At 43.6% G+C, this 14,508-nt stretch overlaps 1 protein-coding gene across 2 annotated transcripts in view; it reads right to left on the bottom strand.

Annotated features, from left to right (window-relative positions):
- Positions 1–7,953, bottom strand: part of pak5 (p21 protein (Cdc42/Rac)-activated kinase 5) — a 59,236-nt gene extending 51,283 nt beyond the window's left edge. For both annotated transcript variants that reach the window (XM_031865877.1, XM_031865880.1), the window contains exon 1: positions 7,778–7,953. The gene's annotated coding sequence lies outside the window, so the exon portion shown is untranslated. The remainder of the gene's footprint in view (positions 1–7,777) is intronic.
- Positions 7,954–14,508: the final 6,555 nt, after the last annotated feature.

The following is a 14,508-nucleotide window of genomic DNA, read 5'->3' as shown; positions in this document are numbered from 1 at the left end:
CACACACACACACACACACACACACACACACACACACACACACACACGAAGAAGACGACATGAGAGGATAATGAGGGACTTTTTTTTTTAAGCCTAAAGTTGTGTTCGGGTTCCCGGCCGACGTCACATCACAGACGCTAATCTAAGTGATGGCCAAGTTTCCAAGCAGTGCTAAATTTAAGGCGGGTCGCCCACTTTTGACGGACAAGCGCTGAGAAATGACGTTCTGCATAATCAGAGAGAAAAGAGGAGGGAAGGAGGAGGGATGGTGAGAGCTCAACAGGAGATCCCCAGCAACATCCTCCTCCCAGAAACACAAGCACTAATGCTGTTTCGACACAGTTGTCCAGTAAAACATGTCTTGTGTTCACAAGACATGGGCACATGGGCACATCCACTGTGCTGACTAGAAAGCATGGCAGGAATCTTGATTGCGAAATTGACTCTGGGAACTGAACAAAGTAAATTTTTATAGAGCCACAAACCAAATGTTAAGATAGATTAGATTGTCTCGGCTCGTATAAATCATTGTCAACCCACTGCGTCCAATCAGAAAGTCATCTATTCGGCGTAATTAGCTCAGAAACGGGACGCCATGTGTCTTCTGAAATGCTGATTGAATGAATTTCACTCATTTGGTCAAAACAAATGAGGATCCAAGCACTTGCTGGTCAATCGGGGAACACGGTTGTGCAGTTTAAGCTCAGTGGCTTTGACTTATTACGGTGTGAAGTTTATTTAAATCAGACCTTAACATCATAACTCAATAACAACCATAACAGCAGGCCATGTTTTCCAAACTCTTTTTCTTTAACCTTTCCAAAACCAAAAACATGAAGATAATAATTGCAAGGGGGAAATCAGTCACTGTACATTAGTGCACGTTACTTTATAAGTAGACTCATCCACTGTGATGTATTAACCCACCGTGTGGAAGCTCATCCTGCATGCTGTCAGAGTTTAGAAATTGCCTTACAAATAAAAGAATGATCACAGTCACATCCGCACGACATACAGCTGGTTACTTAAACACTGGTATCAGATCTGTGGTATCTGTGTCGGGACTGAAAGAGTCAGAACGGTGCATCCATAATGCATGTAGAGTGGTTCATATGATAATGCCATCACTGTAAAGTGCACAGGAGCTTTGGAGAATGTTAAAGTTGACAGGGGTATCTACAGTAACCAAAAGAGGCGGAACAGTCGATCCCACTCAAAATGAAACAACTGTATGTTCGAGTGAGACGGTCTGAAGGTCACACTGAGGGATGCAGCCGCCTCAAATACACAGCGGTCAGGTTTGGGCCCCCGTCACGTCACGTCGTCTCATGATTACCTCTCGGATGGTGGATACAGTGTGGATGGCGGATGGGATGCGATGATGTAATCCTCGGTGCGATAGCGGCGCTGCATCTTCAACCTCTCCGCTTCCTTTGAAGTCTCCCCATGGGGGAGTGGGAGCTGGGGGTTGGTAATGAATCAAGCTGAGCCATAATGAATGTCCTTATTCAGGTCTGCTTTGATGAAATTCCACCTGACTGATCTCAAATCACAGAACAAAACAGCGAGAGAGCTGTTATGGAAGCTATACTGGCAATAGGACGGGAGAGCGTCGAGCGACTTCAAGGATCCCCTCAGGATGCGTTGCTCTGTTTCTTCCCTTGTTTCCTACTTCCTCTGTGATCACTCAGTTAGTAGGATGAATTCTGCTGAGAGTGTCTACATTTGCACCAATGTTTACGTCCAAGTCCTCACTCTTAGACGGTTCTCATGCCTCTGCAATACAGCTCTTTGCATCAATAAGAAGGGAGTACACCCAGAGGAAAATTTAAACAAATGCGACATAATTTATGGTCATAGGTCTTGAACTGGTGTTACACGTGTGCAGCAATAAAGATTTACGAGCTCTGCAGAGCGATTTACCCAGAGTACCTTGTCCATTCGTCAGCACATTGTGTAAATACATCAAAAAGATCATAAAATACACTGAACTGATCGTCGCTGTAGAACAATAGCCCTGTTAACAGAGTTGACATAATGAACACATTACAAGCTGTAATCTCACTTATGTCACAATTCATGGCAACATCACTGTCAGCGTGCTGCATTAGGCTAAGAAATGAGCAAAAGGGCTTGTTCACATTTCATTTGAGATGAGGTGCATCGGCACTGTGCTTCGTGGAAGTCTGCGGCCCATCTGGAGGCCTGCGGTGTTCAAGATAGGTAGAGAGGACTGCCAGGAGTAACAAAAGAAGTAGGTAATTATATATATAGAGGGATCTTACAGACAAAGCATGCAATAGACTGCCAAAGGAATTTAGCTGTGCGTGCATAGCAGAAAGCGCTGCTATTGCTTCAGGTTATGAGTTGTGTTTATGACGGTTTGCTTTCGGCTTTTCGTGTTTAACTGGACTTGTAACACTGCAGTAAAATTGCATTTTAAGCAACAGTGAAAATCAAGTCTGTGTCAAGTCAAGCACCTGGTTCGTATTTTGGTGTCCGCCTCTGAAGAGGTTCCGGCGAGCCGAGCCGATACTACAAGGTTCAGTTGAAACACTGCAGACACTAATTGGTCACAACGACCTGTGTCAACAACCTCCTCCAATTTTAAACGGCAAAGCTATCGTCGATAGCAACTTTATTTCTTTAATTCACCAATATTTTTCAAAATGGCAGCCCCCAGACTTCACCAAATGGAGACGTTCCTCTGTTTTGGTTGCCGATGAAAGGATTCCGCCTACATTGACTAGTGTACTATCTGCGGTGGAAAACGAAATCGAGAAATGTACCCGGTACCAATAGTGAGTTGAGTAGAGTCGAAAAAAGAGTGAATTAAGGCAAAATCAAGTTGAGAATAAAGGAGGTAGTAGGATTGTCTTTAACCAAAGAGGTTTTTAGTCGACTAACACTCACACACAATTGGCTTTCTAAGGCCGCCCATTCTAAACACGTATCGTTTTAACAGCGATTAAACTGGAATTAGGCACCAACTGGTTACTACAGCAGTTTACTAGCACACTACATACACACACACACACACACCCTCACACACACCCTCACACACACACACATACACACACACCCTCACCACCACACTTGCACAGAAATAGCGTAGCTCCCTCAGCCCGGAGGGCGGGTGACGGAGCTGTAAGGGCCAACGCTGCGATGGGCAGCAACAGAGGCAGATGCAGCAGTGAGTGGCCTGAGGGCATCGCTGGGTATTGAAGCTTCACTGGGCCTCTTCATCAGTGCCCTCTGATGCCTTAGCCCCATGACCGACGCCACACGCACACACACACGCACACACACACTTCCAGCACAGAGCCGGTCAGGCCTTTCCAGCCTTTCGCACAAGAGGGGAATAGGGTAAGAAGTAGAACAGCCTCATTGAGCGCAGACACACACAAGTTAGACGGAGAAAACCGTAGAGGATGTAGGTTACGGAGGACTGTGTCTCCTCTACTAATTCTGATGCTATTGGAGTATCTAGGTTAACTCTCTCTCTCTCTCTCTCTCTCTCTCTCTCTCTGTGTGTGTGTGTGTCACAGCCCAAAGACAGTCAGCACAACATTTTAGATCCATGAGAAACAACATTTTAATTGGCTCGCTGAATGTCAGATAACACTGGATGTTGTGCAGATGTTCTTTGGCTTGTAAAGCTGAATTAATTCATCACCAGTCTACATTATAAAGACATGGTGCAACACCTGTACCATTTACTATTAACATGTAAACTGTGGCAGGGTATGGGGGAATGAAGACACAACAGAGGCAACCTCCGGTTCTGACGAGTGAAGTCGATGGGGATGTGTCTTAAAACTTGCATTCTCTCTACTGACCAGCAGGGGGCGACTCCTCCGTCTCTATGAGAAAATGACTACTTCTCTCTTGATTTATTACCTCAGTAAACATTGTAAACATGAGTTTATGGTCTCAATCTCTAGTTGTAGGTCTTCTTTAATACAGCACGATGTTTAGTAAATTATGGTCCATTTAGAGTCAAACAGACCATAAAGAGGAGTATGCTTTAGGGCGGGGCTACTGTGATTGACAGGTCGCTGCCGCTACCGGAGACGTAGCTGCCGTCTCCTCGTCACGTATTCGCATTCCAAATACGGTAACTTCTGTTCATTGGTGGCAAAAGAACAACATGGCGTCGGCCAAATCGCCGAACTCGAGGCTTCAAAACGTCAATAACCAACGGGTGACGTCACGATGACGACGTTCACTTCTTATACAGTCTGTGGACAGAGACTAACATGAAGTCTATGCACATACATTATATGTTCCTATATCCCCCTAAATTGCTTCATGTTCATCTCTCCTCTATCAAAATGTCTTTTTACGCTCAATCTCTCCCCGTCTTCCTCTCTCTCACACACACACACACACACACACACACACACTTATACACACACACACATATACACACCTCATTTTGTTACTGACATGCCAAGTCATGTAGAAAACACAAGGGAAGCTTTTTTTTTTAATCCCTGGACAAAAACTGCAAAATGCAATAACCTGGGACAAAAGTGCTGACAGCTGAAGATGAGTCTGGCATTCAGATGCTCGGTTGCAGCTGAAATGAGCAGAAGCGACAGACTGCGAGAAATAAACACCCCCGACACAGACAGACGGGCACTCCTTTCACACACTCTTCTCTTTGTACTCGTCTCTCTGGCCCTTCTGATCCTCTTATTCTCTCCCTTCTTCTTCTTCCCTCATCTATATTCTCCACTTCCCCCATCTGACCCCTTTTTTTTATCCCAATACTTTACCCATCTGTATTTTCCTTCAGTTAAACCACCACCACTTCCTCTGGGCTGCAGCTTCATCTCCCTATCCTCCTCCTCATCTCCTGTCCTGCTCGTCCTCCTCTCAGCCATCCTCCTCTTCACCTTAATTCTCACGTATCCATCTATTCCCGCCGTCTTCCTCCCCTCCTGTGTACTTCCCTCTTCATCTTTAAAATCCTCCTCCTCTCCTCTATCCGAAACCTTGTTTGCATGCTCCCTCGCTCCGCTGCTTGATTAGTGAGATCGACCAGCGCAAGTCTGCCAGACACTTGGTTAAAATAGCCAGTGAGTCTTTTTCGAGAGGCTCCTATATGTAAATATAAATAGAGGGCCGAATCAGACGCTTCAATTACAGATAACACATTCCCACCCTTGCATTTCAAACACTATTTAACCACAGCGATGGAGGGTGCGGGCCGGAGCCACACAAGGTCAATCTTGAAGGTTGAGGGTGTAGCACCAATAGAGGAGACAAAATACAGTGTGTGCATATAAAAGGGGTGAGAGATTTTCTTCTTCTGGTCAAATCATTCAACGTACGACTCCTTCTGACTGTTATGTAATTGTGAATTTGTGCGAGCGAGGAAGGCTGCCTCCTCACCGACAGCGAGAGCAGCCTATAGTGCAGAGCCATGGGGACTAAAATAGTTAGTCATGTGTTCATTAACGCTATCCTTTCTTTTTTTTGCGGTGCTCACCCCGTATCCGGAAAACATTAAACAGGAGAAGGACCTTCGAGTGGGTCGGTGCGCAAGGTTGAGAGAGAGAGAAGCAGAATATAAAGGGAATGAGGTCGTGGGATTGTGATAACTTCAAAAGGTTATTATTATTATTACTGCAGGCTGAAGCCATGCTCTGGCATCCCTCAAGCTTTGATCATTATGTAAAGCTGTTGTGCTCGGTGCTGGCACATGAATACATTACAGAGAGGATAACCAGGGAGTGTGCAAGCAAGCGAACGCAGACCAACACATTGACTCAGCTAAGTTTCCTCCGATTTTAAAATAACACACAACCCATCATCTCTGAGGGGCAAACAAAGAGAGCGTTCTCATCGAACTTCCTCATGTCGTGTGATGCAGATGGTTTGAGAGATTGTACACCGCCATCATTGAGATATATATATATATATATATATATATATATATATATATATATATATAAAGGATCACTCCACCAATTGTACTCTTGATGATCGGTGCTCTATAGACACAAGAAGCACTTCACAGCCTGCGAAAACAGTTGTATAATCTCTATTTATGGTTCTGGAGGAGTTTTGTGTTAAGTCTGTGAAAATAATGATATAATCAGTGTTACCTCTGCTTTGGTTTGAAAACAAATTGATATATTACAGAAAGACAGTAAAAAACAACAACTGTGGGCATAAGAACAGAGGTCTCATTGCAGCAGTTTAGAGGAAGGTGATGCCTCTTAAGGTCAGTTTATACCTCTGGGTCTGAGAAGTGAAGCCAATGCAGACATGCCTTCATGGCGACGGACAAGAAACAAGATGGCGACGACCAAAATGCCGAACCTGAGACTTCAATCCACAAACCAATGGGTGTCGTCACGTTGACTTTATCCACGTGTCATAAACAGCCTGTGGTTTAGACACCATAGTGTCATCACCCGAAGCCCAAAATGACCGACCTGCTGAAATACAACCCCAGATGATTACTAACCAGCCTATAATCGATGAATCGTTTGCTAGATGTCCGTCACAATTAACATATAATAATCCTTAACCACAAGGTGACGTCCACAACGGTGCTGTTTTGATCCTAAATCCAAAGATACTTTCACATAAGTCAATGAAAAGCCGCAAACCTCGTCACATTAGAGGCAAAACCTAATGTTCTGTATTTCTGCTTTAAAAATCGACTAATCGACGAACTGGTTCGGCCCCATTACTTTGCATGATGTAGGTTATAGACTGGAGGTCGTATCTATGTTCCTTTATACTTGACAGTCTTCTATGGAAATGCACGACATCTCCTTCACACATGGGCCGAACACAAGAGTGAGTAACACTTGTACGTGATCCACGTTCTAGGGCAGAATATAGGCCTCCTCACAGCTTTAGAGGTTCTGTGCTTTGTGTTATTACCCCTATTAATAGAGTTTTGCCATCAGGGCGATTATGAGCTTATCAGGGGAACCCCAGCTCAGAGGGCCTATGGCCACCACTTTTAATTTTCGTCTACACATTCTAATCCGAAAGCCACATTGAACTTGAAAACAAGCCATCTGTCCCTGCTCTTACCTGGCCTACATTAGCCTGGGCACACTCAAACTCTGGCACCCGTCTGCAAGCACACAATGAAAACATGGGGCAGTGCAAATAATAAATGTCTTTGCACTGTCATACAGCAGGGTTCGATAAATGAGGAGTAGTGCTGCACTAAAAGGTAAAGAAATACAACAACATGAGAGCTAAAAGTCCATTAGGGCTATAAACTCAACATACACTGTGAGCCACTGCTCCATTATGAGGCTGTAGGTGCACTGATTTTCCCCTTCGACCAACAACCATCCACCACAATTCCTCCTCGTTTGAGAAACAATGACATGCATTTAACAGAACCAGGCCTCCACGATCTATTCGCAACATGCATGTAGGTGTGATGCCCACCCAGTTCAACACCAAGGACAGCGGTCGACGCACGGAGCGATCTGACAGCCATGACAACACCATGCACTACAAAATGACAGATTTATTTCTGCACGGATGCATCGTAAGCAGCGACTCGAACCAGCCCCCCCCCCCACCCCGGGATGACACTGCTGTTTCAGTGTGAGATGCATGAAAACCCGCAGACGCGTAGACAAAAAAAAACTAAAACCCTTGGACAAGCGTTTCGCCTTTACAAAGCGGCTTTTTTTTTGCTCCCCTGCAAGAAGAAGCAGCAGCCACATTTTCCATCCAAAATCGCATCGTCAAAAGCGCGTTTTGTCGAATAAAAATGCCCGGCACCTACCTGCTTGTCTCGGGGTCGAAGAGCTCACATGTCCCGCTGCTTATTTAGGTCTGTTATTGTGGATATTATTATGATAGTGGACACCGTTATGTGTCTGCCAGCGCCATGTTATTATCACTGAGGACTGTGCGGTCCTGTGCGCTACATCCGGGCTTGTTGCGTGGAGCGCATGAGCGCAGTTTGTGGCGGTGGAGAGGGCGGAGGGCGCTCTGGATGTGGAGAGCACCTGTGCAGCAGCAGGAGCGGGGACTACTGTCAGTCACGTCGACGTACTGTAACGTTACGTTACCTCAGTTAGACACACACACACCTACGTTTACTATAAAGACGTTTTCATGGGGAACTCCCACCTGAAACGTTTTTTCTTTTATTCACTGTCCATCATAGGGATTTGGTGTTTTAAAATAGAAAATACCATATGACTAACAGAATATAGGCCTATAGCAGATACATTACCTGCAGCTGGACAGGTAGCAAGTGAGCAAGTCAACACTTAAAAGCAATGGACAGCCAAGTTGTTGGCAAATGATAGCTAAGTAAATGGTTAAAAATTATAACTTTAGGCCCTTATTTTAGTGACAAACAAAGTATGTGCCCATTACCGACACCCATTGAGTAACCTACACCTGAACACTAGCAAGCAAGCAGATAGTTAGCTAAGAGTAATGAATACATGTTTAAAAAAGATTACTGTAGGCCATATTTTGGTGTGACAAACCAAATATGGGCCGAAAGCCGACATATTGAGTTACCTACAGCTAGCAGGCGAGCAGAGGAGCCGACACTTATTAGTTTAAAAGCAATGGTTAGTTAAGTGGGTGGTAAATAGCTAGCTAATAGTTATGAAGACATGGTTAAAAATTATAATATTTGCTAACAAAAATGGATCCAGACACTTTCAGGGGAGGCAGAGTGATTGGAAGTGAAAAATAGTATATTAGTTAATATCAAATTAAGATCACATTGAACAGCGTAAATGTGTGTGATTTGGTTTAAAGATAGTTTTGCAGAATAGTACTGTTTTCCTCACTCTCCCAGTGCCAGAAACGAATGAATGCCTTAGGACCGACATTTTTTATGTATTTGGTGAAGTCTGAAGTTATGTAAAACGGACAATATCTCGGCTCAATTGTTGAGTGTCTACGGGAACTAAGGGAGGTTGATGGAGTATTATTTTCCAAGAAGTCCACAGTCTCAGACTTTGAAAACCTTTGATATAGTTGAGAGATATACTGTTAGCCTAGCTATAAGTGATGAGTAGCCTAAATGGTTGAAATTGCTAAAAGTAGCCGAATGGATAAAAGGTTGAAATAGATGTCCGCATGGCCCAAATCACGTTATAGTAGTTTAAAAGCAAACTCAACTAAACAGGCCTCCAACAGTTCAGTTGTATGAATAAAACATTGCAGCAATCCACTTTTATATATTTGATAGTGTTATATTGCATCCAGTTTAGAAACTGCTTCATAGGCCCTGTATACCAATAACCCAAAGGCAATGCGTTTATACATAGTCAAATTGACCTGCTAGGCGGCCCGGGGGCAAAAATAAAAAATCCTTCCAGTCTCTTTGCAATGTGTACTGTTTATTTATGCTGGAATAGTGTCATATTGGCTTTGAGATAATTGGATTACACACTGATTTACGAATTTGCAATACATAAGCGATGATGTCTTACTACACAATTTTGACACAGAGGCGGTCCTCAAGACAGGGTCTCAATATATGGTGATATTGATATTTAAAATAGCTTTGTTGCTTAGGCTTGATACTTAACTGGTCTATTGTGATCCTTTTAAGTGCTTTGCTGTATCAAGTTGTATAATTTTTCTACTTCTGAGGAGTATGTTAGGCATAAGTGTACATGTACTGTAAGTGTTTCTCAACTAAAGCCTGACAGAGCCCCAGAGCATCGGGGATACACACAGTGTGACTGCCTCTGCCGGCTCTGACAGTGTCACAGCCCTCATTGATCTCCATCTCTGCTTCTGAAGTGCCGTTTGTAGCACAGGGCTCCTCCTCAGACTACAGTAAGTGAATGTGCGAGGGCACGAGTCAATTTCTCCCCCGCTGTGACAGGAAAGTCCTTATGTCTGACTGTCTGGTTAACTGAGGGAGAGAATGAGAGAAGAGCGCTGAGTATCCACTATCATGAAAAGGTTTAGCTCTTTGTGTTGTTGTTAAACACAGAGATCAATGAGGGGTGCTGTTACCAAATGTCCTTCAGTTCCACCATCTTCCTTTAGGCTCATCAGCCCGATAAATCTCACCAGTTGACTTGCTTGCAAGGATGCATCTTCCCTTCTCTCTTTTACCCGGTAGTCAAACACCTGGAGACTTTAAAATGCACCTACAAGAATGACTCTAAAACACATTGCTGCTCTCTACGTGTAACCACCATAAAAGGATGCTTGCACAAAGAGTAGCGCTTTGCACACTGACACACTCTTCCTCACTGCTGGATCATCTCCTTGCTCCAATGATTTGTCCTCTTGTGATGATACTGTCCTCGTCTGCTCTGTCTCCCATGCGGCCTCCTTACCGCCCATAAATCCCCCTGGGAAATGTGAGCCAAGACTGTATACGCAGTGGGAACACCCCTTCAGCTCCGGACTATTCCAGGCCGTGCTACACTTATTATGGTCTTCATGGACCGCCACATCTATCCCTCTCATATAGCCACATAGGGGGGAAAGAAGGGAAGCCTAGTAGTGATGCATTTTAGTAAGGGGAGTGCATGTATTGTGACTGTGAAGAGTCCCCCTCTTGAAAGGTGAAAGGTTAAAATGCTTTGTGGAGGCTGATAACATGATATAGAAGCAGTGGAATAAGCCATATTTGGATGATAAAGATGATGGTTAAAGTGGATTATGCTGCTATTATGAGTTATTTATGCTCAAAAGACATTCTGGGTGGAATATCACTTTAATTGGTGACAGCGCTTCATCAGATCCTCACACTGTGTTTTGGCCTGGTCGTGTTATGCATGATATGATTTGTTTATGATGTCTGTGAAGGAGTCATATTACACACTCATACAGTCATATTGCTCACCACATGACTGCTATGCCACCCCTGTGAGAATTTGACACCTCCATCTAGTGGTGGATTGTGGGAGCGCACAGTTTCCAACACAGTGAATCCCAAATGTAAGTTGTAATAGTTAGTGGCTGCTGGTTTTGTCCCAAACATAAGCCGCGACATCTCTGAGTGAATAATGTGCTTCTTTGTGACATGAAATTGATCTCATAGTGGTCCACACATGATGGATTTAACACACACACACACTCACACACACACACACACACACACACACACACACACACACACACAAGGATACACATGTAAACATAAAGTCATTCTCTGCAAAGCATGCTGCTGTCCCCATGGCAACTGTTGCAAAATAGTTTTCTTTGAAGCCGTCTCCCTCACTCTCACACACTCTTTGTTTTTATCTCTCTCTTGTTCACTCGTTCTTTGAAATCACAAAGGCGTCTAAAGACACAGCTTACAGGAGATCATAGAAAAACAACAAACTTGACCTTTGTAACCTATTGTGGGGATTACGTTGCAGAACTCTTTCATACTGCAATCGACCTGTTATTGCACCTTTAATAGGAACGACGTGGTGAAGAGGAGGGGCAAAGGGGAGGCAAGGAGGATGCAGTTTACCAGTGTTGGAACAAGGCCCAGAGCTTATCAGAGGCTAATGCCGCCGCCGCTGTCGCTTTGGAAAACCCTGCTCCTGCCAGAATGCTCTCTTCTGCCTAACAGCAGCGTGCCTCACGGTTGCCTACTTTTTCCTCACCTACCCCCCCATTGGTTGAAACTACAAAAGGGAGATCTCCTGCAAGTGACATCATTACTCCCTCTTCAGTCAGACAACATATGTCATGACCACATGGTAGCCCTCCACTCAATAGAAGCACTGTAATTTCTTTCCTCCTCTATGTGAGCGATATTTGTTATGCACGGTGTTTTTATTGCCACTTTTTAAATCACATTATTCAATCGCGACAGATTGGGTTGAGTGCATAGAAGGGTTGAGGAAACAAGTGTTGCCAGTTCCAGCTCTTGACAGGCCAACCAGGAAACGAACCGTGGACCAAATGTTCTGGATTGTTTCTTAGCAAGAACATTTCTTGTGACAATATGCTGCCCCCAAGCAAAACAATTCCCTACAATCCTCACATGAAGCTTCATTTTGTGCTCGTCTAAAGCCCGGTCACTGTGCTGGAGAACATGACAATGAGGGCTGATTCTCTCCCGAGGACTCTCCGTGAACGAGTGCTTTTGTCAATACAGTGAGTTGATTAAGGGATTCAGTGGCGTTTAGCAAGTATGCCTGTATGTCTGTCTCATTCGAGGTGAGGCCTTGATTCTCCAATGTGGAATGTATTGCATTAGTGCAACAGAGGAATGGAGTATGTATTGGAAAAGTACCCTTCAGCCACGAGGCCTGAGTTTGAGTTCACAATGATAAAGTGTCATTGAGACACTGTTTCATTGCCACATGGCAGAGCCGTATAAAGAGAGAGTCATGGGAAGTTCAAAATGCTTGATTGTCACGTGATTCAGGTAGACTTCAGATAGTTCCAGGAAGTACTTGGCGGGCAATTTGCATGTGTAGATATTGGTAGAAATCTGTTCGAACAGAGAGACAGAATTTCGATTTTTTATTAATCGGTAAGAAATAAATGAATTGATTTACAATGTTCATATAGAGCAACGACATATGTATTTAGATGCATCAAATTTGCTAATATTTGAGAAGTTCTCTTGTTTAACGGAACAGATGGAGATTTAGTGGCATCTAGTGGTGAGTTTGTAGATTGCAAGCAACAACATCCCCTCCGTTCACTCCTCCCTTACGGCGGCCCTCTGGTGGGGATAGGTATCTTTAGGATTTGATTACCTAAAGGAGCTACTCTTATCATAATCATAATAATTTAACAATAAAACCAGATCAAAATAATGAATCACCACACCCGTTCTGTGATTCTGGTAAAACATAAAAAAAGACAATCGTAATCCCAGACCCGTGGGAGATACTCGGGTTCTTCTGGTCAGCCGACAAGACAGCCATCATTTAATCAATAGACTGACGACTCCATAATTACTGTTGCTACTTTTTCTGTAACTGCAATACACGACAGTCCCCATTGTTAATGGGCAAATGAAAAACATTTCTTCTCATCATTTAATTCTGGAAACACTTGAAAATCAATTGAAAAAAAACGAAACAATAAAAGAACCACTCAATTTGCCTTGTAACGGCTTATAGGAGATGATGAGACATTAGGATCTAATCAGCGCAGATGCTCAGTTCAACAGATTCAAGTGCAACCACACAAGCACAAGCACAAGCACACACACACACACACACGCACTCACACACACACACACACACACACACACACAAACAACCAGAGGCCACAATTTCCCAAATTGTCCAACGTGGCCGCACCCTTCACTAATGTGTGGCACTGTGAGCCACAGCTGGCCTCCTGTGGTCAGACTGCAGGGTGCTCTCATACACTCGTGAAGAATTAATGAGTTTGAGTGTGTGTGTGTGTGTGTGTATGTGTGTGTGTGTGTTTTACCCATCTTGTGGGGACAAAAATCTGATTACACAGTCACATTGAGGGGACAAAATGGGGATAATTCCACATCGTCATAGCGTAAATCATCACATTATTTTAGACTGATTTGGTTTAAGGGTTAGACTCAGGATAAATGTAGGTTTAGGTTGGGGTTATAGTTCGGATTACGATTAGGATTAGTAGCGTTTATATTTAAGGTTAGGGTAAGTCTCCATGTACCACAACTGTGTCATCTTTTAAAAAGAAGCTTAAGACCTACCCGTTCTTTCAGGATATCTAGTGCCTCCCTCTCTGTCTATTTTTTATATGTATTTAATAATGTAGTAATGTGTGTGAAGCAAATTGAGCTAATTGTATGAAATGTACAGGACAGATACTGATTGCTTATGTTGCAGCAATAAATTGCACTCTAGGAACCAGTTAGATGCTACGTACGTGACATGAAAGGGTCAAGCGGCAGCCAGAGTTAATACACTTTATATATATATATAAAAGATGCTTTTCATTCTCTGTCTCCGGATAGAATTTAGAGTTAAAGACCCGGTTGGATAAATGTCAGGCGCTGAATTCTTGGAGGATTAAGTCTTAGCATTCGAAGAAGCTCCGCAATTTGTGACATTTTTTTTCAGCTCAGATTGCTAATCTAATAACGGCGAGAGGACAAGCAGTGTAGCTGTGTGGACCCACATACGTGAGAGCCATATGTTGTCATCGTGGAAGTCGTTGCCCCGGAGATTTATTGGATGATTGTGTGAAGATTTATTTGGCTGAGTTTGAACCTGACATCTCTTTTGTTTTAATGTCATGTAAAATGCCAGAACCAATACTTTAACATTAGTAGAGGTGAGACACTTACAGCTCTGCTATTGTAAACGTATTCAACCATCATCCAGAGAAAGATGTTACTATCATAGAAGTATGATTAGGGATGAACCCAATGCAGTGACTTAACCTGATGGTGAACGAAGAGGTAATGTCTGACTTTTCAGCAGTCGGTGTCTGAGTCATTGGAACATACAGAAAACAGCAGTGAGTCCTGACTTCTTTGTCTTTCTGCTGTAATTGCGTTACTCTGCGTGGTCTCGACAGATATGGCAGCTGTGTTACACAGTCCCATGACTGCTCAAC

Source organism: Anarrhichthys ocellatus, unplaced genomic scaffold (assembly GCF_004355925.1).
Source record: "Anarrhichthys ocellatus isolate YVR2014 unplaced genomic scaffold, GSC_Weel_1.0 scaffold34, whole genome shotgun sequence".
Lineage (NCBI taxonomy): Eukaryota > Metazoa > Chordata > Actinopteri > Perciformes > Anarhichadidae > Anarrhichthys > Anarrhichthys ocellatus.
This window is presented reverse-complemented; position numbering and strand designations above follow the sequence as displayed.